General features: G+C 43.3%; 1 protein-coding gene and 1 long non-coding RNA gene across 11 annotated transcripts in view; one reads left to right on the forward strand and one right to left on the reverse strand.

Moving 5' to 3' along the window:
- Positions 1-6,735: 6,735 nt before the first annotated feature.
- On the reverse strand, positions 6,736-15,773 carry LOC139022418 (uncharacterized). 4 transcript variants are annotated; one of them, XR_011473704.1, is made up of 4 exons: positions 15,720-15,773; positions 13,869-14,079; positions 11,817-11,911; positions 6,736-11,214 (listed from the first exon to the last, which is right to left on the reverse strand). It is a non-coding gene; the product is annotated as an uncharacterized lncRNA (long non-coding RNA). The 4 variants fall into 4 exon arrangements; XR_011473702.1 differs by lacking the exon at positions 15,720-15,773 and adding an exon at positions 15,445-15,711; XR_011473701.1 differs by lacking the exon at positions 15,720-15,773 and adding an exon at positions 15,039-15,181.
- The window catches only part of NR2C2 (nuclear receptor subfamily 2 group C member 2), an 83,119-nt gene continuing 74,866 nt past the window's right edge, over positions 15,262-23,514 (forward strand). For 5 of the 7 annotated variants that reach the window (XR_011473700.1, XM_070433558.1, XM_070433563.1 and 2 more), the window contains exon 1: positions 16,324-16,742. The gene's annotated coding sequence lies outside the window, so the exon portion shown is untranslated. Of the gene's footprint in view, positions 15,612-16,323; positions 16,743-23,514 lie in introns of those variants that run through there. The other 2 variants (XM_070433559.1, XM_070433561.1) reach the window with 1 other exon arrangement.

The following is a 23,514-nucleotide window of genomic DNA, read 5'->3' on the forward strand; positions in this document are numbered from 1 at the left end:
GATTGGACAAGGACATGCCTGTTTTTACCTGTCCTTCCCATGGTTCTTTGTATACTCATTTAGGCCAATTTCTCCTAGCCAATTTTACTCCTTGTTCCTTCCCTGACCTTCTTCCTCCAGCCCATTTTACATGTCTTGGGACCTGCCCAAATGAAGCCACACAGGTGGCCTGAGGGTGCTCCTTCCCACTGGGCCTGGGAGGCTGGAGAAATGGACAGCTGTAACACCACGGGAAGTAATGTCGCCTGAGGCCCCCCACGGTATCTGCTTTGCCCTTTGCTCCCTGGGCACAAAGTAGCAAAGGCTGCTGGGCACCTCCAGCAAAGGCTGTTACTTGAGAGGAAGTAGTATTCTGCCAAGCTGTGGCTCAGAAATGAGAGCTCAGCCCTGAGCAAGTAACCCACTACAGAAGCTCTCAGCTTCGGTGTCTTTATTGGTCACATAGAGACCACTCCAGCTTCCCAGAGAGTTCAGGGGATCAAGTGTAAACTGAGTGTTTGTGAAAGTGGACTGAAGACCATAAACCTGTGGCATGGTATTGTTATACAAAGTGAAAATGTAGTGGTGGGATCTGCTCTGTGACAATACAATACAAAATGAAGACAATATGCAAAAACGATCCTCCTTATCCATGAAAATGGCAAGAAAGAGCCCTGGCTGGGTGGCTGTTGGTTAGAGCCATGGTCGGCAAACCGTGGCTCGCCAGCCACATATGGCTCTTTGGCCCCTTCAGTGATTTATCTAGTGATGATAGTTAGGTATAGTGACAATACCACACACGGGCGCGCACGTACAGTGTGATTGAAACTTCGTGGCCCATGCGCAGAAGTCAGTATTTTGTGGAAGAGCCACACTCAAGGGGCCAAAGAGCCGCATGTGGCTCGTGAGCCGCGGTTTGCCGACCACTGGGTTAGAGCATCATCCTGTACACTACCAGTAAAAGGTTGCTGGTTTGATTCCGTCAGGGCACACACCTATGCAGTCAGGTACAATCCTGGGGCACATATGCCAGGCAACCAATGGATGTTTCTCTCTCACATCAATGTGTTTATTTCTCTCCCCGCTTTCCCCTTCCTCCCTCTCTCAAAAAAATCAATAAGAACATATCCGTGGGTGAGGATTAAAAAAGAAGAAAATGGTAAGAAAGAGAAACCAGGCCTGGGGAAGGCCTGGTGTGGGCAGCATGAACTCCTGTCTTCATCGGGTATTTTCTTCCCTGTTTGCTTTCAGTGACCTCTCCTTGAGCTCTTCACACGCGGATCAGGAAAACACAGATTTCTGCAGGGTTGGCCTCTGTCTGCTTCTCAGAATCAGTAAAATTTTGTAAAACTCAAGGTTTTACTGAAAGCTGGCAGCACTACTTATTATAGTGGCTTACCACCTTCCCTGCAGACTGAATGTGTCTTTCCAGCCTGAATTAGTCTGAGTAAGTAGGAAGAATTCTGTTCATTATTACTAATACAAAACACACAAGAAACACAGTAGTGTCCAAGGATACCGAGTTCCTAGGTCCTAATAATTCTTTTACATACCAAAAATATGTTCTGAATTGTTCTGGCCAGGCTGGCAGACAGCCTGACCACTCATTCTCCCTTGGATGCAGCCTAGTCCTGTGTGCAAGTGTGGAGTGAGGGGCTGATGCTCATGTTGACCTTTGGGCATGCACCATGCAAGCCAGTGTGGAGGACCTGACAGCCCTGCTAAGGCCACTGAAGGATAATATCGTTAACAGTCTTTTCTTCATCTACTTCAGTCTTTCATTTGATTGACAATGTAAATGTCATCGCTGAACACTGAAGCCCCAAATGGAGACTGAGGCGAACTGGGCTAGGAGTGGTAGGACCAGGCTGGAGCCCAAGTTTTTTTCTGCTACAGGGCAAAGTAACAACATGCTGGAAGATTCTGTGAGTTGATTTGGCCTGTGATTTGCAGCTTCTGTGATCAGGTAAGCTGTGCTTCCTTGCATTATGGTCAGTTGTCTATTTTTAAGAGCAAGTAAAAGGAAACCAACCTCATGCTAATTTAAGTTACAAAACTAGCTCAATAAGAGGAGGTACCAAAGCCGGGCAGGTTTAGGGTTAGAGAGTATCCCCAAGAATCAAGCTCTTTGGGTTTCTCTGACCTTTCCACTGTCAGCTTGATTCTTGGGCTGGTTCTCAAGAGGCTGACTGGTGACTGCCACTGATGGTTGGGACTACAGGCTTGTCTTTTCACAGCCACCATGGAGGGAGAGCTTAGATCCCTGGAGCTAGCTTTTTTTAGGCTCTATAAGCTGCTTCAGGACCACACTTATGCCAGCCCGTCCCTCTCCTGAGATAGTCACTATCTAATTCCACCCTATACAGACAAGTGACTGCCCTTCTCCCACCCTGGAGGAGATAGGAAGTTTTTCTCTGGAAAAAACAAGAACTAGAAGAGGAACAGGCCCCCACACCAACACACACATACACTGGATTCAGCTTCTAGACATGGGCTCCTGTTTCTAGCCTGTCAAATTCCCTCTCCATGACAGATAAAAATTTATGTCCAATAGAAGGAATAAAAATTCTGTTTTTATTGGAAGACTACCATTGATGCTCTAATCTCAAGGTGGCCAAAAAGACGACCCACTGTGAAGGACGTCAATGGCCCTGGCTTAGGAGTTTGGGTTTTATGTGACTGGTCAGAGTCTCAAACTGGTTTTGAGGCTCAGAACCATGCTTAAGAGATGCTGCTGGGCCTGTGTGGTTTAAAAACCATTAGTGAATTGCCAATACTTTCAAGTCAAGAGATTTCACATGTACAAATCTGGATTTCTGGCTTCTTTTGAGAAATCCTAAAATACATGATCTCTGAGTCACATTCCGGTGCTGATGGCCTGGCCTGCCCCTTTAAGAGGATAGTGAGCTCTCCAGGTGTCACTTCCACCATTTAACATACTAATGGTGTTTATGTAACTGGACAATCAATGCTCTCTGTCACTACTCGAGCCAATTCAGCAGACAGGGTTGAATCACATAGGAACGTTTATTCCAACACTACCTGTAGTATGGGAGAGCAGCAGGTCATCCACAGAAATCTGCTCCGCAGCCCCCCATAAACCAGCTGCTTATATAGGGTAAGACAAAGATTACATGGGGAAGTAGGAGGCTGGGGTAGGACTCCATTGTTTGGGCAACAAGGTTGTTAAACTTTCCTAATAATAGGCAGTTCTTGAATGAGAATGGTTCCAAGGTTGTGTCTCAGGTCCTGGGGGCGTACAACTCCCAGCCAGGTCAGAATGTCCTTTAAAAAATATATATATTTTTAATTGATTTCAGAGAGGAAGGGAGAGGGAGAGAGAGATAGAAACATCAATGATGAGAGAATCACTGATCGGCTGCCTCCTGCGCACCCCCCACTGGGGATCAAGCCTGCAACCCGGGCATGTGCCCTTGACCGGATTTGAACCTGGGACCCTTCAGTCCGCAGGCCAACGCTCCATCCACTGAGCCAAACCAGTTAGGGCAGAATGTCCTTTTTTTAACCAACACAAGGCAATCATGGTTAACAAAGCATGATTAATATTTCTCATAACCATAGCTAGTCCCCAATATTCTATTTTTGCGCCTTACATTTACATCAGCTTCCTAACCTCCTTTAGATTACCTGCCAGACCCCTGCTCCCCCACTGTCCTCACCTTAGGGATCTGAGTTTTCACTTCAGCCCTAAGCAATGCAGAACCTTCAAAGAACTGTAAAATTGAAGGGTTAGGAATGGCTCTTTTTCAGAATACTCAAGCAGCAGAAGGAAGAGAGAGGGGCAGGACAGAGGAAGGGAAAAAGAAAGCGGTGCGGAGGCAGCTGGTCCACCTTTGACTGGTTAGAAAACCATTACAGAGGGACAGATAAAACCTAAATTAAGGAACAATGGGGAAGGGGCCAGATCTGAGGAGAGAACCTAGAGGCTTTGGTGTTAGACACTCAATTCTGACAGTGTACCCAGAGCACCCTGAAGGTCAAAAGCCACAGGGTACCATCCCATCTCTCCCCAAGGTGAAGGACAGAATCCAAAGCTAAGTGCAGAAAAGGCTTTTCCAAGGTGCATGTCCTGACCTGTAGTGAATAGGCTGTGAGGTTGAAATAATCTCATTAAGAAACTCAAGGAATGCCACTTTTAGATTTTGTGAGTGAAAGGCCTTAAAAAAAACATGAAGTCTTTACACCAGGATATATTAGTGCAGAGGTCTAAGAAGTCTTGACTCTTTTTTTTTTTTTAATATATATTTTATTGATTTTTTACAGAGAGGAAGGGAGAGGGATAGTTAGAAACATCGATGAGAGAGAAGCATCGATCAGCTGCCTCCTGCACACCCCCTACTGGGGATGTGCCTGCAACCAAGGTACATGCCCTTGACCGGAATCGAATCTGGGACCCTTGAGCCTGCAGGCCGACGCTCTATCCACTGAGCCAAACCGGTTAGGGCGAAGTCTTGATTCTTAAGAATACCTGTCTCTGGTTTTGGAACATCCAACATTTAATTGGTTACTGATGATAGTTAGGTATAGTGATTTTTAAAATTTTATTAAAGGCTGACTACCCACTTTGAATGATTTTCCTAAGAGATAAATAGTAAATGACTTAATGTTTCTCATTAGAGAACAGTAGTATCTTGTAACAGAAGGCATTTTAATGAATTAAGAAATTAATGTGAGCGAAGTATATATTGTACTACTCAGCAAATGATAGTATGTTTGAGTTTTTCAAAAACAATTTCTTAAAACAGTTATGATATCCTAAGAGTCTTTGAATCTTTTAAAAATTGGTAGTGATCTGATTTACTTGGCATCCAGGACCTTGGAGATTTTCAAAGAATATAATTTTTTCATTAAGATAGCCATAGCTTGAATCATATAGGTTGAACCTCCTAAAATTCTTTCTGAAGGTGATTATTCTTAGAAACTAATAAATGCTAGTATTGAAAGAATCTTCATAAGTTTTGCCAGTATTTGCTATATAAATATGTATGCCTATTATTTTATTATCTTTGTTCCTTTGTAAATAAAATGTAAAATAAATGTACTTTTGTAAATTGGAAAAACAGAAACCAAACCAAAAAAATCCGCTCATCAGAGGAACCAAACTGTTCCCTTTGACCTTCACATAATCTTTCATAAAAATGATTTAGATCCTTTTTGTTATGAAGCAAAAGGGTAATGCCATCTGTAGATCCTCATTTAATTGGCAGCATGTTTCAAGCGGGTATTTTGAAACATGAAAACATTTGGCCTGTACAGCAAGAATTCAAGTTACTCAATTTCATTTTATATCAAAAATAAGAAGTGGCTCTTTACAAAAATAATAGCCACAGCTGGCTTGGCTTAGTGGATAGAGTGTCGCCCTGTGAACTGAAGGGTCCTGGGTTCGATTCCGGTCAAGGGCACGTACCTTGGTTGCAGGCTTCTCCTCAGCCCAGGCCCCGAAGGCTGCCTATCGATGTGTTTCTCACACACTGATATTTCTCTCTCTCTTTCCCTCTCTCTAAAAATCAATGGAAAAATATCCTCAGGTGAGGATTAAAGATAGATAGATTGATAGAACCTCCTTCTGAGCAATTCGTATCATAAACCAGGGGACCGTGGACAGATGAATTTTTTGAGAATTTAATTTTACATCATGCTTCAAGATATTTGAACCAAGTTACAACTTGGAAATAATACGTTTTCAATGCCCAGGAAACCCCAGGTCAGAAGCTAAAGGGACATGACTTTCAGTAAGTCATGCTGGATAAGGTGTTCCTGTGTCCCACCTCCCCCATGACCAATTCACCACAGGGTCAGTCTTTCCCTTTTCTCTTCCTGTGAAAAATAAGGGCCAATTTTATAGAAGTTAAGATCTAAGTGGCCTTCTACTGTGACAGAACCTGACTTTTAACAGAATCATGGAAGTGGGTAGAAGAGAGTTTTCAAGGACAGAAGAGAGGAAATAAGCAGAAATAACTATTAATAAATGTTCCATCACTTGCTAGCCATGTGACTTTGGAGAAGTCATTCTGCCTCTATTTAATTTGTTGTCTTTGTTAATTCTCACCGGAGGATATTTTCTATTTATTTATTTATTATTTATTTATAGTTGGGTGCAAGGGAGAAGAGACACAGAGAGAAACATCAATGTGAGAGAGAGACATTGATTGCCTCCAGCACACACCTCCACCAGGGCCAGGGATCGAGCCTGTAACTGAGGTATGTGCCCTTGACCGGAATCAAACCTGGGACCCTTTAGTCCAGTGATGGCAAACCTATGACACGCGTGTCAGAGGTGACACGTGAACTCATTTTTTTGGTTGATTTTTCTTTGTTAAATGGCATTTAAATATATAAAATAAATATCAAAAATATAAGTCTTTGTTTTACTATGGTTGCAAATATCAAAAAATTTCTATATGTGACACGGCACCAGAGTTAAGTTAGGGTTTTTCAAAATGCTGACACGCCAAGCTCAAAAGGTTTGCCATCACTGCTTTAGTCCATGGTCCGATGTTCTACCCGCTGAGCCAAACCAGCTAGGGCTTCTGCCTCTGTTTAAGATCTCAGCCTCTTAAGCTGTAAAAGCAAGGTAATATAATTATTTTGAAGATTAAACAAGATAACATGTAAGTGTAAGGAACATGCAATTTGGTATTCTGCAATTATATCTGTTCAGATTCCAGTCTTAACAAATAAGGCAAATAACAATTATAGGAGGTTTAAAAGTTTATTTTATGTCATAATTATATGATATAAACAGAAGTTTCACAAAATATTACTATATATAGCAATAAAGCATAAGCTATTACAGAAAAATTGATACAAAGATGTACGTAAGTACTTATGAAGGTAATTATTAAGCCTTCCTATGAAAATAAAAAGGAAGGACACAATGTCATTGCCTCTGGAAATCAGGGACCTAGAGGATAAGGCTATCCACCTCCCGTCTAGAGAGCTGGTCATAAGTGCTTCGACCGTTGCGGTAATGCGCCCGAGCACGATTGTTCCCATGACTAACAGGAGGAAGCATTGCTGTGGGCACAGGGTTCCTTTTTGCTGTTTTCCCGCAGTTATATGAGATAGATGGAAGACCCTTTGATGCTTATATACATGAAGACAGAGGAGTTCCCAACACCGCGGAAATTCACAACATTGGGTTCCATCAGGAGCTAAGACTACAACGGAAATTGTGAATTGCATCATCAAATGCGCACTGGGTATCATGTACCACATGATTCCCAAACCTCAACAAAACCCCATGGCTCAAATTGGAAGATGATTCAGTGCATTATACTCTACAGTCAAGCCTGGGATCCAACCACCAGTGGTTGATACAGATCCTACGTTTGATTTAAAAGCAGCTGCATCCTGGCTGTCCTCCAAAGGACTTGACACCATCATCCTTGGCTCATTACTGAATATGGAGAACCATAGTACAATAGGGCCTACCGGGAAGGCATTCATTGTACAGATCAACCTCATTTCATCCTATGCAGAAATGATGCCCTACCTTACTATGAAGGCATTTGTGAATGAAGGCTTGTCAAGAGTGTCCATGCTTCCAGGTGTTGGCAGCGAGATCAAAGCCTTTATGGATGCAGAGAAGGCCCTGCGAGAGCAACTTGGGGATACAATGTTCCCCTACCTTAAAGCTCTTCGGCTCCCTGGCCACAAAAGGCTTGTACCGGTCAATTTCCCTATCTTTGCAAGGTCGAGAACACGAGAAAAAGAAGAATCGACAGGACATTCCATGATTACAAATCTACTAAAGAATCATTGTTATCACTGACTGATCGAGAAGTTGAGGATGCTGTTGCACAACCTCCCATGAAAAAGAAGATGCTAAGTTCTGCAGATGCTGACGGGTTGAAGTCTGTCTTCAGAGCCACAGATCAAGAAATCAACGAAGCAACCAATAGTGTTCAAGGCAACGTGCCAGTGAGCCTAGAAGCCGCATTGCTCACGTTAACCGAAGCTCTCAGATGCAATTAAGGACTAGGCCATAAACCAGTAACCAATAAAAAACATGACACGATGTCGCTGAGAGTCCTCATTAGGGCACTCGAAATAATTGCTGACAGATTGCTAGACAGTGATCAGGATGATGTCCAGCTCAGCTCTGACGACGAGAGCTGGAGCAAAGCAGAGGAGGAGGAGGTCTTTACAAGAGAAAACACGAACAGAGAGGACGAAAGCCAGAAAAGAGGCCAAAGAAGGCACATCTCGCAAGGAGATAATCTTGGAGTCAGAGACAACGGAGATAACGGAATTAGCAGCCACAAGCGAGTCTGTAACACTGGACCAGATGACAATGGAACAAACTAACTGTCAGCCAAGTTCAGGGGATGTTGTCAGTGGCTCAAACGCAGTCGGCAGAATCAGGGTGTAGCATCCGGAGCACACTGCTCCAACTGGTGGAGGTGCTGAAGAGACCCTCTGAGTCACCTGGACCACAACTTAAAGCTCTTGAGGAAAAGATAGACAATGGTTTCAAAGAATTGAAGGATGTACATGAAGAAATCAGTGATATTAAAAGACACTTGAACAGGCTAAGCTTATCTTCTTACGTCACGTGTGTGCCACAATATGACTTATTCAATATGGAACCGAAATACCTGAAGTTAATGAGTTACTTATTCACTAAGAGCAATGCGGCATATGGCTTATCCATGTTGGATAAATTCCAAAAATCAAGCACAGTAATCGGAATCAGTCAAAGCAAGTCAATGAAATCCATTACAGAAGAAAGCAAAAGATTTAAAGATCAGCTCATAAGAAGTATCTTAGCTCCTAATACAAGAGGATTAAACATCATTGATTACTTAACTCCCTGTAGTGTTGAAGGAGCTAATAAATTGTGGATAGCAACATGGGGGTGTGAACTTCATGGGGTAACTATGCCATTCATTGCTGAACAATTTGCATTAAGAGAAACAGTATCTGAGCTTGAGGTTGCGCAATCAATAATATTTCGACCGGATAACAACTTGTTTCCAAGGGAGTGGATGGTATGAGGAAAACGCCCTCTTCACATTGGCTCACGAACATTTGTGAAAATAAACAGAGGTGCAATTACGGGACTACCAGAAGGCCGCATTGGCAAGATGGCAGAAGATTTAATATCAATTTGTGACTGGATTAAAATCAAGGGTGCTGTAGGACAACACTTAGCAAGATTACCATCTATTTTGTTGAGTGAAAAAGGTGTCCACACACCTGATCTTCCTGTAATAATGGGTGGCACCCTTACTCCCAGGCTCCCAGGCCTCTGATGATCGAGCTGGACTTGCTGGTAGCTTGAACGTTCTATCTACACATGTAGGTTTTACCACAAACTACATGACTGACTTTGCCAAATCACAAAACGATTATACCATCCATTTCAAGCCGCTTTCTTACACGGACTTAACTTGTTATCTTCCCAATTACACTTCGGAATCCTTGCAAATAAAACTTACCTTACACTTGCATGCTCAGGTTGCACAAGAGAAATCCAAGACGACTTCTTTTCCTTGTCAAGACCTCCCATGTATAAGGGGATTCCAATAGATCATTCTTCAGCACAGTGGTTCTCAACCTTCTAGCCCTTAAAATATAGTTCCTCATGTTGTGACCCCCAACCATAAAATTATTTTCGTTGTTACTTCGTAACTGTAATTTTGCTAGTTATGAATCGTAATGTAAATATCTGATATGCAGGATGGTCTTAGGGTGACCCCTGTGAAAGGGTCGTTTGACCCCCAAAGGGGTCTCAACCCACAGGTTGAGAACCGCTGCACTAGCTGGTATGGAGACCCAGCTGTTGCAGCAGGTTTTAAGCTAGGAGTAGAAATTTTCATGTCACTATACCAGAAATCCTGTGAGTTAGATTCATTACTTGACTCGAGCCAATCACCACGTCATTTAGAGAGATTTTCGCTGAGCCATTTAGCACCTCTACCAGGACACCTAATAATGGTATCTTTCTGGTATGCAGGCAGCCTACGAAGGAGTTTGGTTAGACCGGTGTCATCCTACTTAAAGGTAGTTGCATACATACCAACATCCTCTGCTACACTTCGATGAACATGCAATGTCATGTTCTCATTATCAGACGGGAATCAAATATTTGACCCTGCATCAAAAATTGGAATTTTAAGCAAGTTGTTGCCTGCAGGGACAACATTACAAAATGCTCTCATTGCAAAGTTATTGCTTGCTGGATTAACATTCCAGTCCCAGAAGTAATGAAGGTTATGAGGAGAATGAAGCTCGACAAGATCGAGCGTGAAGTTTCTTCATCACCAGATATTGACTCCCTTATCAGGATGCTTAAGCCGCTTAAGGCAGGAAAATGGAGAAGTGATGTGAAAGAGATGGTGTCTTTTATTAGAGGAGTAAGTTGCCAAATGCACTCAACTATTCATTCAATTTCCTTATCTCAGTTTTGGCATCTTTCCCATTTGCTTAAGGCTTTAGTTGCTTACAAAAGGGTTGAACTTATTGTTGTCTCCAAAGATACTCCTGTTGAAGTAATTGTTGATGTTTGTCATGTTACAAAGGTTGTGGTACACACTATGGGTGATCCTACTGTTACTGAACAAGCAGAATGTGCAGACTTGTGTGGAGCAGTTTCTGCAAACCTCCTGACACAATTATCACTTGCCACCCTTCAATCTGCAAGATTCTATTATGATCATGCAGGAGTAATTGCTGGCGCAATTCACAAGCCACTCGATGATGTATTTTCAGTTAAGGGGCCTTGTGGAGGGTTTCACACCATATGTTTGATGGAAAATGATATTTCTATTGATCTAGGGGAGACCTGTTGCAAACCTTATAGATCGTCTGATCTCTGTCCGGCTGTATGCCCGGTGTCAGAATCTCTATTTAAACTTGTGGTTGTAAGTGCACTGGATTGTTTAGAAGCTATAGAGGAGTTTCCTCTACATTCAGGACAATACAGGAGAGGAGAAACAGAATGGTCCAGGGAAGTCAATGAGGATGGAGGGCTAATGGTTCTGGTTCAACATCTCCACCAGTATCTTGAATTAATTTGTCGGGCATTAAACATTGTATGTAAACCACAGTGGATTTATTATTTACAAGATGTAGATGATGGATTGAATATTTCAATGTCTGGACCTGGTTTGCGCGTGCTTGTCAGATCCACTGTTTCGTCTATGATTTTAATCTACGATAAACAAGTAGACATATCCTCTCTGGTCCGCCTCTTATAAGTGCCCATTGCTGTCATTTAAGAAAAAAAAAAAAAAGGAAAACTATTATTAATGCTATCACAAAAGCAATACCCTTACCAGTAAATAAATCTCTCCTTGATAATAGTAACTTAGTGCATTTATAACTCTCATTTAATCAAAACTTGATTTTCATCGACTCAACATTTTTTTTTTGTTAATTCTCACTTGAGAATATTTTTTCCATTGATTTTTAGAGAGAAAGTGGAAGGGAAGGGGAAACACAGAGAGAAACATCGATGTAAGAGAGACACAATGATAGGTTGCCTCCTGCATGCACCCTGACCCGGAGCCAGGGATCTAGCCTGTAACCAAGGTACATGCTCTTGACTGGAATTGAACCCCTGACCCTTCAGTCTACAGGCTGATGCTCTAACCACTTAACATACTGGCCAGAGCTCAACATTTATCTTTTAAATGCAAATTTAAAATACCCTTGGATGGCAAAACATGTTTATTTACTCTGTGCTAGGTACAAAATGAAACTTCATGATATAGTAGTACCTGCCCTCTAAAAGTTTAAAGGCAAGTCAATTAATGATTGACTGCAGAACAGCCTAGTTAAGTGTGTGTAAGGAAAAAAAAAAAAAAGACCTTCCCAGATGACCACAGAGGGAACACATGGGTCTCATCACAGACCACTGTACAAGGAGCCAGAAGCCTCCAAAACTTGTTTTCATGGAATTCATCTGTAAAAACAAAACAAAAAAGATGGGACAATATGAATACTGCTATATACTGTTGCTGGGAAAAGCATTTTTTCAATAATGTCCACTTCATATCACTTTGTACTAGGAACCATGTTAAGGGCTGAGATAGAGAAGGACAAGGCACATCTTGATACAGAGCTCATAGTCCGGGTAGGTGCCACACAAGGGCAGATATGTTATCACTCCAAAGGAGTCCCCTGACCCTGTAAATGAATAATCTTCAGGCATGGTCAAGTAGTTAAAAAGAAAAATTATCCTAACCTGCATTTCAAAAGGTGAAACAAAAAGTTTTGTTTTGTTTGTTTTATAGCCAATTAATGTTTTTGAAATTAGGTCAGTGATTCAGGCTCAGCAGAAATGCTGATGCCAGGCCCCACCCAAAGCTTATTGCTTCAGAACCACTGGGGGCCTGGCAATTCTCCAGTCAAGAACTATTTATGTATGTATATATGTATGTATGTATTTATTTTTGTTAATCCTCACCAGAGGATATTTTTTCCATTGATTTTTAGAGAGGGAGGAAGGGAGGGAGGGAAGAAGAGAGAACAAGAGAAACATCGATTGGTTGCCTCCAGGACCCAGTCAGATGGAATCTGTAATCCAGGTTTGTGCACCTTGATGCAGAGGCCAGTACTCAAACCACTTAGCACAATGGCCAGGGCTAGCTATACTTTTTCTCACTGTCAATTATTAGGAAATATCCACATTTGTATCAACAGTGCTTTCTCAACCTTTAAAATAAAGGGTTCTTGACTCTCTGGCCAATGTGGCTCAGTGACAAGTGTTGGTCCTCCCACTGAAGGGTTGAGGGTTTGATTCCCAGTCAAGGGCAAGGACCTGAATTGAGATTTGATCCCCACCCAGATGGGACACATTTGGGAGACAACCAATCCATGTGTCTCTCTCACATTGATGTTTCTCACTCTGTGCCTCTCTTCCATGCTCTCAAAAAATCAATGAGGAAAAAATATCCTTGGGTGAGGGTTAACAACAAATATGTATAGTACTAGAGGCCTGGTGCACAAAATTCATGCACTGGGGGGAAGGAGGGGGTGTGTGTGTTCCTCAGCCCAGCCTGCGCCCTCTCACAGTCTGGGAGCCTTTGGGTGATGTCCGACTGAAGGCTTAGGCCTGCTCCCCACGATGCCGCAACAGTCGGACATCCTTAGCCAGCTATGAGCCCAGCTTCTGGCTAAGCAGCGCTCCCCCTGTGGGAGCGCACTGACCACCAGGGGGCAGCTCCTGCATTGAGTATCTGCCCTCTGATGGTCAGTGCGCATCATAGAGACCAGCTGTTCTGCATATTAGCCTTTTATTATATAGAATAATACAACTTGAATAATTTTTGTGATTTAGTATCCATCAAGTGTTACAAAGAGTTCTTATTTAAAGGGAATTCTTATTAAAAAGATTTCTAGCAAAAACACAATAGAGCGAAATATGGCACTATGGCAGTGCCAACCGCAGCTGCAGAGGTCTGTTACCTGCTGGTATTATTTGCTATCTGTGTTTACATGTGCATCTGTTTTCAGGAGAAGAAAAACTGCTCAAGTGGGTCAAGATTATTAATATTAAACAACTAACCTTTAACTGAAAATTTACTGAGTACTATTATAAACAGGGCACACTGATGCAGCATAGTTTATAGCATAAACCTTAATGTCAAACCAGATCGGAGTCCTGGCTTCACTTACTACACTGGTAGCATCTGGGCATTGGAAATATACACCATCTTATAAACATTATTATTTAGTATTCATTTCAAAATCTAGTACAATTATGTGTTTGCAATTAAAACCCCAAAATTCACCAAAGGGTGAATTTTTACACTCTATCTAGAAGCAATACTTAATATTAAAAACTTAATTTTTGAAAAAGAACACAAAATTGCAAAGCAGTTCGTGGTTACAAGCATGGCCCATTACAATACTGTTACCTTAGGCCTATCACTTGACTTTCTGGTCCTTATCCTTCTCTCCTGTGAAATCTTCCTGCCACAGAGGATTTGACCATATCATCTCTTGAGGCCCCTTCCAGCTTCAGGAATATGTTACCATGAAATTACAGAATTTAATTGTTTTGCCCACTTACTTTCTTGCAAGGTGACAACAAGGAAGAAGGGAAAATCGATGTGTTTAAAGCATTTCCTATCAAATAGAAATATTATAAGATTAAGGACAAAATACTCAAAGTTGGGGTCAACGTGATAAAAGCCCAAATGGCTGTTTAAAAGATTAACCTATCCATCTTGGAGACAGTATTCATTCCTAATAGACAAGAAAAGTGCAAGAAAACCAATCAATCAGCAGAGGATCACTGGCCTACAAAGAATGATGATCGAGGAGAGTCCAGCCTAAACACTTCAGTGGTCTGCACCCTCCAAAGTAAGTCAAAACCATAAATTAAGAGAAATATCTAAGGGATTCACAAGGTCAAGAGAAGCAACTTCCTTTCTCTATCTAACCTATTTTGCAAAGAGTTGCTTTATATATACTTCTTTTTTTCTTAATCCTCACCAGAAGATATGTTTACTGATTTTATTGATTTACTTATTTTAGGGGAGGGAGAAAGAAACATCCATTGGTTGCCCCCTGCACGTGCCCGACCTCTCAGGTGCCTGGGAGGCCGCTGTCAGCATGAGCCACACCCACGGCCAGGGCCGCATATCCTTCTGTACCGCCGTTTACAAGCTCCAAACCGCGAGGGGAAGAGCACAGACTCAAGATGTGGATCACACGGTCACTAAAAGACCCCAAATAATAGGTAGCGAAGGGTTTCAACACTTTTACTTGATACTACCAGAAGCTGGTGCATCCTCGGACCTCTAAAACCTACATTAAAAAGTCGTATATGTGCAGTAGGGCCCAAACCCACGCAATAAACCACCCCCTTCCGACCTACAGTCGCTCTGCGGTGCGACTGCTGCTTCAATCAGCTCGGCGGGAGGCCTCGGCGGAGGCGGTCACGGCCGGAACACAGTCCCCGCCTGGCCGGTAGGCTCGCAGCCCCCGCCCCGCCTCCGCTCCGTTCCCCCGAGGAGCGTGCTTGCACCTGAATAACGGGTCCCGCGTCCCCAGGTCTTTAAGACGACCAACCGGCCCTTTACCCTAAGCACAGTGGCGGCCGCGCCGTTTAAGTTCCATTTTCGTCTGACCGCAGTGTCGACCGAGTCCCGTCTCTAGGCCTCGGGACCGACAGTGCAGCCCCAAGCATCCGCCCCGCGCCGCCGCCGTCGCCCGGCCCGCCAGGGGCCGGAGGAAGCAGTGCCGGCCGCGGCGTTCCGGTGCGCGCGCGCGGCTCAGCCAATCGCGTGCTCGCCCGCCCCCCGCGGCCGCAGCGAGGCTGGCGCTGGGAAGAGGAAGAAGAACATTCGCCCTCCTCCTACCAGCGCGCGGGCGGCGGCGGCAGCGGCACCGGGGTCACGAACTCTGACCTTTCACTGACAAAAACAATAACAAACCCCCCCTTCCCCGCGACCCCGGCGGCGCCCCCGGGCCCGCCCCCGCTTTTACCTCGGCGTCTCGTCTCGGGTCCGCTGCCCCACGAGCCTGCGGCCCCGGGCTCCCGCCATCCGCCGACGCCGGGAGCCCGGCCTCCCCACGCCCTGCCCTCCGCGCCGGGGGCCGCCCGTCGCAGACACGGGACCTGCTCCGAAGCCGCTTTGGCGCCAAATCCTGAGGTAAAATTGAAAAAGGGGCCGGGGCGGGGTCGGGCCGGCGGCGGAGGGGGCGGGCCTGGCGCGCGGACATGGAGGCGCCGTGTCGGCGGCTGAACCCGACCTTTTTACCTTTGCCACGGGGCGGCAGCGGCGGCGCGGGACGCTTTGCATAGTGGGCCGGGCCGCTCCCTTCCCCTCCCCGCCCGCGCCGGGAGCAGCGAGCGGGCCCCCCCTGACCGGCCTGGCCGGCGCGAGGGTGGGGACAGAAGAGGGGGAATGGCCGCGGCCCCGCCTCACAGCTGGCCCTTCGCCAGCGCCGCCATTTTGTTCCCGATGGAGAGGGCTCTGGCTGGGCCGGACTTCCCTCCTCCTCCTTGTCAGCCTCCTCATCCCTGTGGTCCCTCCTTCCCTCACTCCCTGACTCCTCGCCCCTCCGCTCCTCGTGTGCCGTTGGCGGCCGCCTCGGCCCAACCGCCGTTTTTTCTGAAGGGGAGTGTGGCAGGCGGGTACGGAGTGCCGCCTCGTGAGCGACGGCTCTGCCGACCAATTGGTGCCCACACTGGAGGGCCGGGACCTGCGCTCCTTCCTCCGAAGCTCTGCTGATTGGCTCGGGCGGGAGAGGGCGGTCCCCGCGGGGCGCTGGAATCCTGGCAGGGCGGCAGCAGGGGCGGGGCGCAGCTTGGGCTCCAGGGTCATGGGGGCGCGGCCTGGGCGGGAGCCGGGAGCACCCGAGAACCAGCGAGGAGCCGCGCGGTTTCCCCGGGCCTGGAGCGCGTCCAGGATGGCTGATGCAGAGCAGCAGTGATAAAGGCGGCGAAGCATCTTGAGTCCACGTCGCTGACTCGTGGGGAAGGCTTTTCGCAGGCTGGACACCGTTCAGGGCCGGGCTCTTTCCTGTATTTCCGGCGCAACCGCGGGCGAATCTTGAGGCTCAACTTCATAGATTATAAAACGGGGAGAATGGGCGTTCTTGCCAGGCCGGACCTCCCTTCTCAGGACTGTTGAGTGCTCTACTCGGAAAATGGAGTCAAGGCTACTTTGTGAACCCCAGAGTGATGTAAAAATGGTGTTATTGTTGGAAATCGGGTGTAGAAGCGCCAGGAATGGAAAGCTTAAATGTATTGAGGGCTTGAGAGAACACAGGTGAATCAGGTAATTCTCTTCTCATTCATTGATTAAATGCTTGTTTGCTTAGTTTGGGGGCACTGGGGATACATCCAGAGAACTAGCTAGACAAGGCCTCTCTCCCCTCTTAGAATTGGGGATGGGGATGAATAGGCAAATAAAAATTCGATTTCAGAGAATGGCAAATTCCAGAAAAGAAATGAAACTGAATTAAAGAAGATATGAGGAGACAAATTTAGATTGGGTGTTCAGAGAGGGCCTCTGTAAGGTGGTGCTTGAACCAAGGAACCTAAGGAGGGGAGAGAGAGAGAGAGAGAGAGAAAGAGAGAAAGGAAAGAAACGAAACGAACCACAGGTGTAAAGGCCCAGGAAGGAAAGAAAGCATTTGGTATGATTGGGAACAGGCTATAAATTGGTTAGAACTAGTTTGTTGTACTATCACTCTATCTCCAGGCTAAAGTCTGTGAAATATGACAAAGGTAATAGTAAATCTTCAATTTAACAATGAAAAAGAAAGAGTCGAGGAAAATACAGCCATAAATGAATTGCTGATAAATATATGACTTGGGGGGAAAGCCTCAGAAAATCACAGATTCAAATCCTTTGTCAGCCCCTTATATCCGTCTTGAGTTCATCAGGTATTTGCAGGCCCCTGAATACCTCAGGAATTAGGTGCCAGACTGGAATACAGAGATGACTAAAACGTGTGAATGTGCTTCTATACACAAGTTCTGTTTTCTCCCTCTCTCATCCCCATATATACATACACACACACAAAATGTTTTAAGCCAAAGCTAATTACTGTGTTGGTTAACAGTGTCAGCATTTACTAGTAGCTGTGTGACTTTGGGTAAGTTACTTAACGTTTTTGAGCCTTACTGTCCTCATCTGGACAATAATAGAACTTTCTAGAATTGAGGATTAAATGGGTCAGTGTAAATAAAGCGCCTTGCACATAGTAAATACTTATAATTGGAATTAAAGGATATAAATGGTGAAATTTTTAGTCATGTGGTATAGGGGCAAAACACTGGATTGGAACACTGGGGTTCTAGTTTTGACTGTTCTGCTTTTGGTTATTAATTGGCATCCAGACCAAAAATTTGTTAAGAAAACAAATGGAACCAATAGTCTAGCAAACAGTATGGGTTGCTTTACAATTTACAAGACTCTTACAAGCATTACGTTGTTCATACCCCACTAGAACCTTTGTAATTGTGGAGGTCCTTTTCCTGCTGTTTTAAAACTTTCTAAGATGTTCCATCATTTTCTTATCGCAGTACCCCTGACCCCCTGTGCTCTAAACACACTGGCTTGCCTTCAACTTCAACCGTGACTCACCTTAACCCCAAGCCCTTTCACATGCTGTCCCCTCAGCCTGAAATCCTCACAAGCCCTCTTCCACGCCCCCCCCCCCCCCCCATACACCCATACACACACACACCACACACATGCATACCCTAGTCCTGCAGATCTCAGCTCAAGCATCACTTCCTCTGGGTAGCCCTCTCTGATGCCCAGTGCCAATCTAGATCAGATTCTTTTACTACACTGTATTTTTCCATTATAACCTTAGTCTCACTTTGTAATTATACTCCATTATATGACTGATTGATATGTGTTCCCCTTACCATGCGGTAAACTGCATGGGAGCAGGAATTATTTTGTTCATTATATTTCCAGCACTTAGCAGAGTGCCTGGCACTATTTGTTGAGTGAATTAATTGATAATTTATGATATCACTGGTAACTAAGTTATTGCTCATTAATGGTACCTTTTTGTGGGGGCTTGTTTGGCAATTCAGATAGCAGTGCCAGCAATAAAATATCTGTTACAGTATTTAGATGATTTTAGAAAGTGGCCCCTCATAGATGGCACTGACTGGAGACATGAATTTCTTTTTACCCACTTATATGTTGATTTTGTGTTTAGTTCTTTTTAAAGACCAGAAATAGATAGCTTAATAATAAACTGAATTACAAAGTAAATTAATGAAAGTTGATGAGTTCATATGGAACTCATTAATAAACAAATAGTCCAAATATAACCATGTCATTTACTTTAACTCAACAGTTCTCAGCCTGTGGGTCGCGACCCCTTTGGCGGTCGAACGACCCTTTCACAGGGGTCGCCTAAGACCATCCTGCATATCAGATATTTACATTACGATTCATAACAGTAGCAACATTACAGTTATGAAGTAGCAACGAAAATAATGTTATGGTTGGGTCACAACATGAGGAACTGTATTTAAAGGGCCAGAGGTTGAGAACCACTGCTTTAACTGAAGAAACAGCACCAATATAATTTTATTGAAATTAAAAATGCTAGTCTTTGTTTCTCTATCACAGGGGATAAAAGAACAGAGAAGTAGGTTTGCAGGGAGATGAGAGTTGAAAGTCTCTGTGGTCATTTTTATTTTTATTTTTTAAAAATTTATTTTTGTTGAAAGTATTACAGATGTCCCTTTTGACACTATTGGCCCCCTCCACTCTGCTCTAACACTCCCCGCCCTTCCTCCCTGCAGGCCTTCACCATATTATTGTCTCTGTCCATAGGTTATGCATATACGCATATAAGTTCTCTTCCTGCCTTCCCTCTGAGGTTCATCAGTCTGTTCCATGCTTCCATGTCTCTGGATCTACTTTGTTCATCAATTTATTTTGTTCATTAGATTCCACATGTAAGTGAGATCATGTGGTACTTGTCTTTCTCTGCTGGCTTATTTCATTTAGGATAATAGTCTCCAGGTTCCTCCATGCTGTCTCGGAGGGTAAGAGATCCTGCTTTTTTACAGCTGCATAGTATTTCATTATGTAAATCTACCACAGCTTTTTTTATGCACTCATCTGCTGATGGGCACTTGAGCTGTTTCCACATCTTAGCTATTATAAATAGCTCTGCTGTGAACATAGGGGTGCATGTATTCTTTCCGATTGCTGGAAGTGGGATCACTGGGTCAAATGACAGTTCTGTTTTTAATTTTTTGAGGAAACTCCATACTATTCTCCACCAGTCTGCATTCCCACCAGCAGTGTACTAGGGTTCCCTTTTCTCCACATCCTCGCCAGCGCTTGTTTGTTGATTTGTTGGTGCTAGCCATTCTGGCAGGTGTGAGATGATACATCATTGTCGTTTTAAGTTGCATCTCTCTGGTGATTAGTGATTTTGAACATTTTTTCTTATGTCTCTTGGCCATCTGCATGTCTGCTTTGCAGAAGTGTCCATTTAGGTCCTTTGCTCATTTTTTCATTGGATTATTTATCTTCCTTTTGTTAAGTTATATGAGTTCTTTATATATTTTGGAAATTTATCCCATATTAGATGTATCATTTGCAAATATGTTCTCCCATACAGTGGGATCCCTCTTCATTTTGTTGATGTTTTCCTTAGCTGTGCAGAAGCTTTTTATTTTGATGTAGCCATTAATTTTAAATATTTATTCTTCCAAAGATAAATGGATTCATGTAACAATTATTGAAGAATAACCTTTTAATTGCTTTCCCAAGTTTAAAAGCTTACTTTGCAAAGTATATGTTAAGCTTCCACCTGAAAGTCTGGTAAATAGACCGTTTTTGTTGACTTTTTTACATACTACTTACTTTTTATGTGTTTTTATTTTTTATTTTAGAGAGAGAAGGGAGAGAGAGAGAAAGAAATCAATGATACAGAGAAACATTCATCAGTTGCCTCCTGCACACACCCCTACTGGGGATGGAGCCTGCAACCCCATGTGCCCAGACTGGAATCACACCACTGAACTTTCGGTGCATGGGACATGGCTCAACCAATTGAGCCACACTGGCCAGGGCTATATAATACTGATTTTAAAAATAAAATGTTAAAATATTTTAAAACCAATTAGCAGTCACACTTTTATTTAAATCTTTGGTTTTGGATTCTTCTATCCTGTTACAGGAATTTTTGGTACCACTTGTTCAACAATTTTGATTCCTTGAATTAATTACTCAGAGTAACTAAAGAACCTGATAGTTTAATGTTGTTTTACAACGTGAAAATACTTATTGCTTTCAACAGTTGTATTTAAGATGACCTTGAAATTTTGTTTTCATGAACATGCCTTTACAGAAAATAAAACCCATATGTGTAATAATCTTACTTTTTGAGGAATTCCGGAAAGTCTTAACATTTGTCTCCAAGAAGTCAAGTAACAGTTCAGCGCCTGTCTCTGGAACGTTGAGTGGGTAGCCTATCTGAGGCTTATAGATTTCCCACTTTTAAAATGGGGGGGGGGGGGGGGCACCAACACTGAGATTGGGACCAAGAGTAGGAGTCACTTGTCCAGGTTACATAGAACAAGGCAGGTGGACCTGTGTAGAGCAGACCCCCTTCAACCTTGGTACTGAACCACTGGCCTTTTGTGTCTAGCTGTCTTAGTGTCTCCACATATTGAGGGCTCTCATTTGGGGTTTTTATCTTTGAGTTCTCTTACCTGTGTGTCATATGCTCCTTCAGTCCCAAAGCACGTCCCAGAGCAGATACTAGTTCCCTTTAATCAGTACCACACAGGAGGAATCTGTGAAGGAATCCATCTTAGAGCTCAAGTCCAGCCTCACACCTGATGCAACACTTTGCAAGAGTTTTGTTTAGCTCTTTTTACTTTATTACTGGTAATGAGAAACTTAAATAATGTTGACTTTTCCTCCATGTGTGATTATCATCTTTAACATGATGTACACATTAGTGTTCCTGTCGCACATTGTAAAAGATAAGCTCTTATTCGTTGGAGTCTCGCTTGCAACCTAACATGACTGGAGGCTGAGATTCTCTTTGTAATTCCCTCCCATCCCTGCCATTCCTTCCCCATATCCCTTGCCATCTATTTCTGCTACCTGTTCCCCATCCTCTCTTCAGGTGCCTTGAGTGCTAGAGAGTTTTAAGCAACAGGAGCTCTGTACCAAAAGTCATGACTGTTTGGAAATTGCAACTCAACTAGCATAGCTCCCAATAATGAGTGGTAGTGGATAGAAAGGATGACAGTTCAGATGAGAGCATTGGCATAGGCATTATTACGAGGAGAGAAGGAGCAGATTCATACCCCTGGCATCTGGAGTCTTGGAGCAGAGGTATGGGAAGTGAATTATTAGGTTGAGAAAGAAATAGGCTAGCTCAGACACTCAACTGATGTTTTTGCTCCACTCCTGGACTCCAGGTAGCCTATAATGATGAAAGCTAACATCAGGGGGGAAATGTGATTTTTAGGGACAATAAAAATTAACTCTCGCACTGTAATAGGCCTGAAGTCCCTACATAGGAGGTGAAACCTTTCATTCCATAATTATTCTAAGCCCTGGAAATGTTAATAAGTTGATAGGGAGGAGTTTCATTCCAAGTGTAAAAGAGGGTATCATTCTGTCCTGTTTGGATTAGTGGGAGGTGTGAAAGAAGAAGGTATTGAGACCTAGAAAATTGGGTGAATGCTACTGAAGAGTGAGGAGGAGAAGCTGGCAGTGCTAGACTCAAACTTGAAGGCTTCATGGTTTTACTGGGAGCCATCTTACTCACCTTTATTGTTCACGTATTGATAGCAAAAAAAAAAAAAAGGCAAAAAAAAAGTTTCTTACTGTCTGCCCACACATGCACTTTCAATAACTGCCTGCCTCTTTACCACTCTCATTCTCTTTCTGTCACCCTCCCTTATTGCTTCTGCAATAATACATCTTTTTACTAGGTTAAGTAAGCCTGGAATTGAAAAATCACCTTTACCATGGTTGAAAGCACAGAGTTTAGGTCAGCCCTTGTCTGAAAAGATGTAATCAGAACATGTTTGTTACTTAATGCAATGCGGATTTTTAAAAAATTAAATTTGTTTCTTTTCTAAAGTAAAAGATGGTTTTTTAAAAAAGGAAATTTTCAAATGAAGGAAAGATAGCATTGCATCAAAAGGCACATACTAAGAATGTTGTCAATAGATTATGTGACTTTAAGTGAAACATGTAATGAAACCAATTTTACCCTAGGCTACTGGATATAAACAAGAGTTAAGTTTCTAGGGTATCTCATCAACGTTATAACCAAATAACATTATTCAAGGACCTGCTGTATTTAGGAATTAGTAATTGTATAAACTAGTTATTAAATGATCTAGCTTATTGATTCAAGCAATTTGTTCCCTAGCTGCTCTCCTGTCACTTTAAAAGATTCCTCCCTCTTGACTTTTTCTGGGAAATTATTTTGAAGGATACTGATATAGAGGGGATGTTGTGTTCTTAGAGTCAGAGAGGCCTGGAAGACTTGAAACAAGTTGATTAAACTTCTGAGTCTGTTTTTTTTTCTGTATGTATTGGTAGTGCTAATAATACCTAATCAGGAGGTATTTTAAGGATTAAATGATGCCTCCTTTTATATAAGGCACATTGTAAATTCTCAGGAAGTCTGTCCTGCTTTCCTTCCATCCATCTGTCCCTGGCTCACACTAATAGAAATGAAGAGAGTTCTTATTACCCTTACACTTAGGCCCCTAGAAACGTGAGGAAAATCATGCAGTGTGCAATGATTTTTTTTTTTTTTTTTTTTTACAGGAAGTCGCACAGAAAGTTGTAGCACTGCTCTGGTAACATGAGAACTCCATAGATGAGAACCACTTCTTTCCCCGCTGTTCAAACTTTACCACCTCACCTCCCACCCCCTAGCACACATATATCATTGCTGTCCCTTTCTTGTAGTCCAGACTTGTAATAAGTTTCTTGTGTAGGGCAGGGAATCACCTGACCTAAAAGCAAGTAATCTTTGAGTTTAAGTAGTGGCAGGGTTTCTGATTGAAGTGGCAGGATGTAT

Source organism: Myotis yumanensis, unplaced genomic scaffold (genome assembly GCF_028538775.1).
Source record: "Myotis yumanensis isolate MYYU_CA2020_CCGP unplaced genomic scaffold, mMyoYum1.0.hap1 SCAF_14, whole genome shotgun sequence".
Classification (NCBI taxonomy): Eukaryota; Metazoa; Chordata; class Mammalia; order Chiroptera; family Vespertilionidae; genus Myotis; species Myotis yumanensis.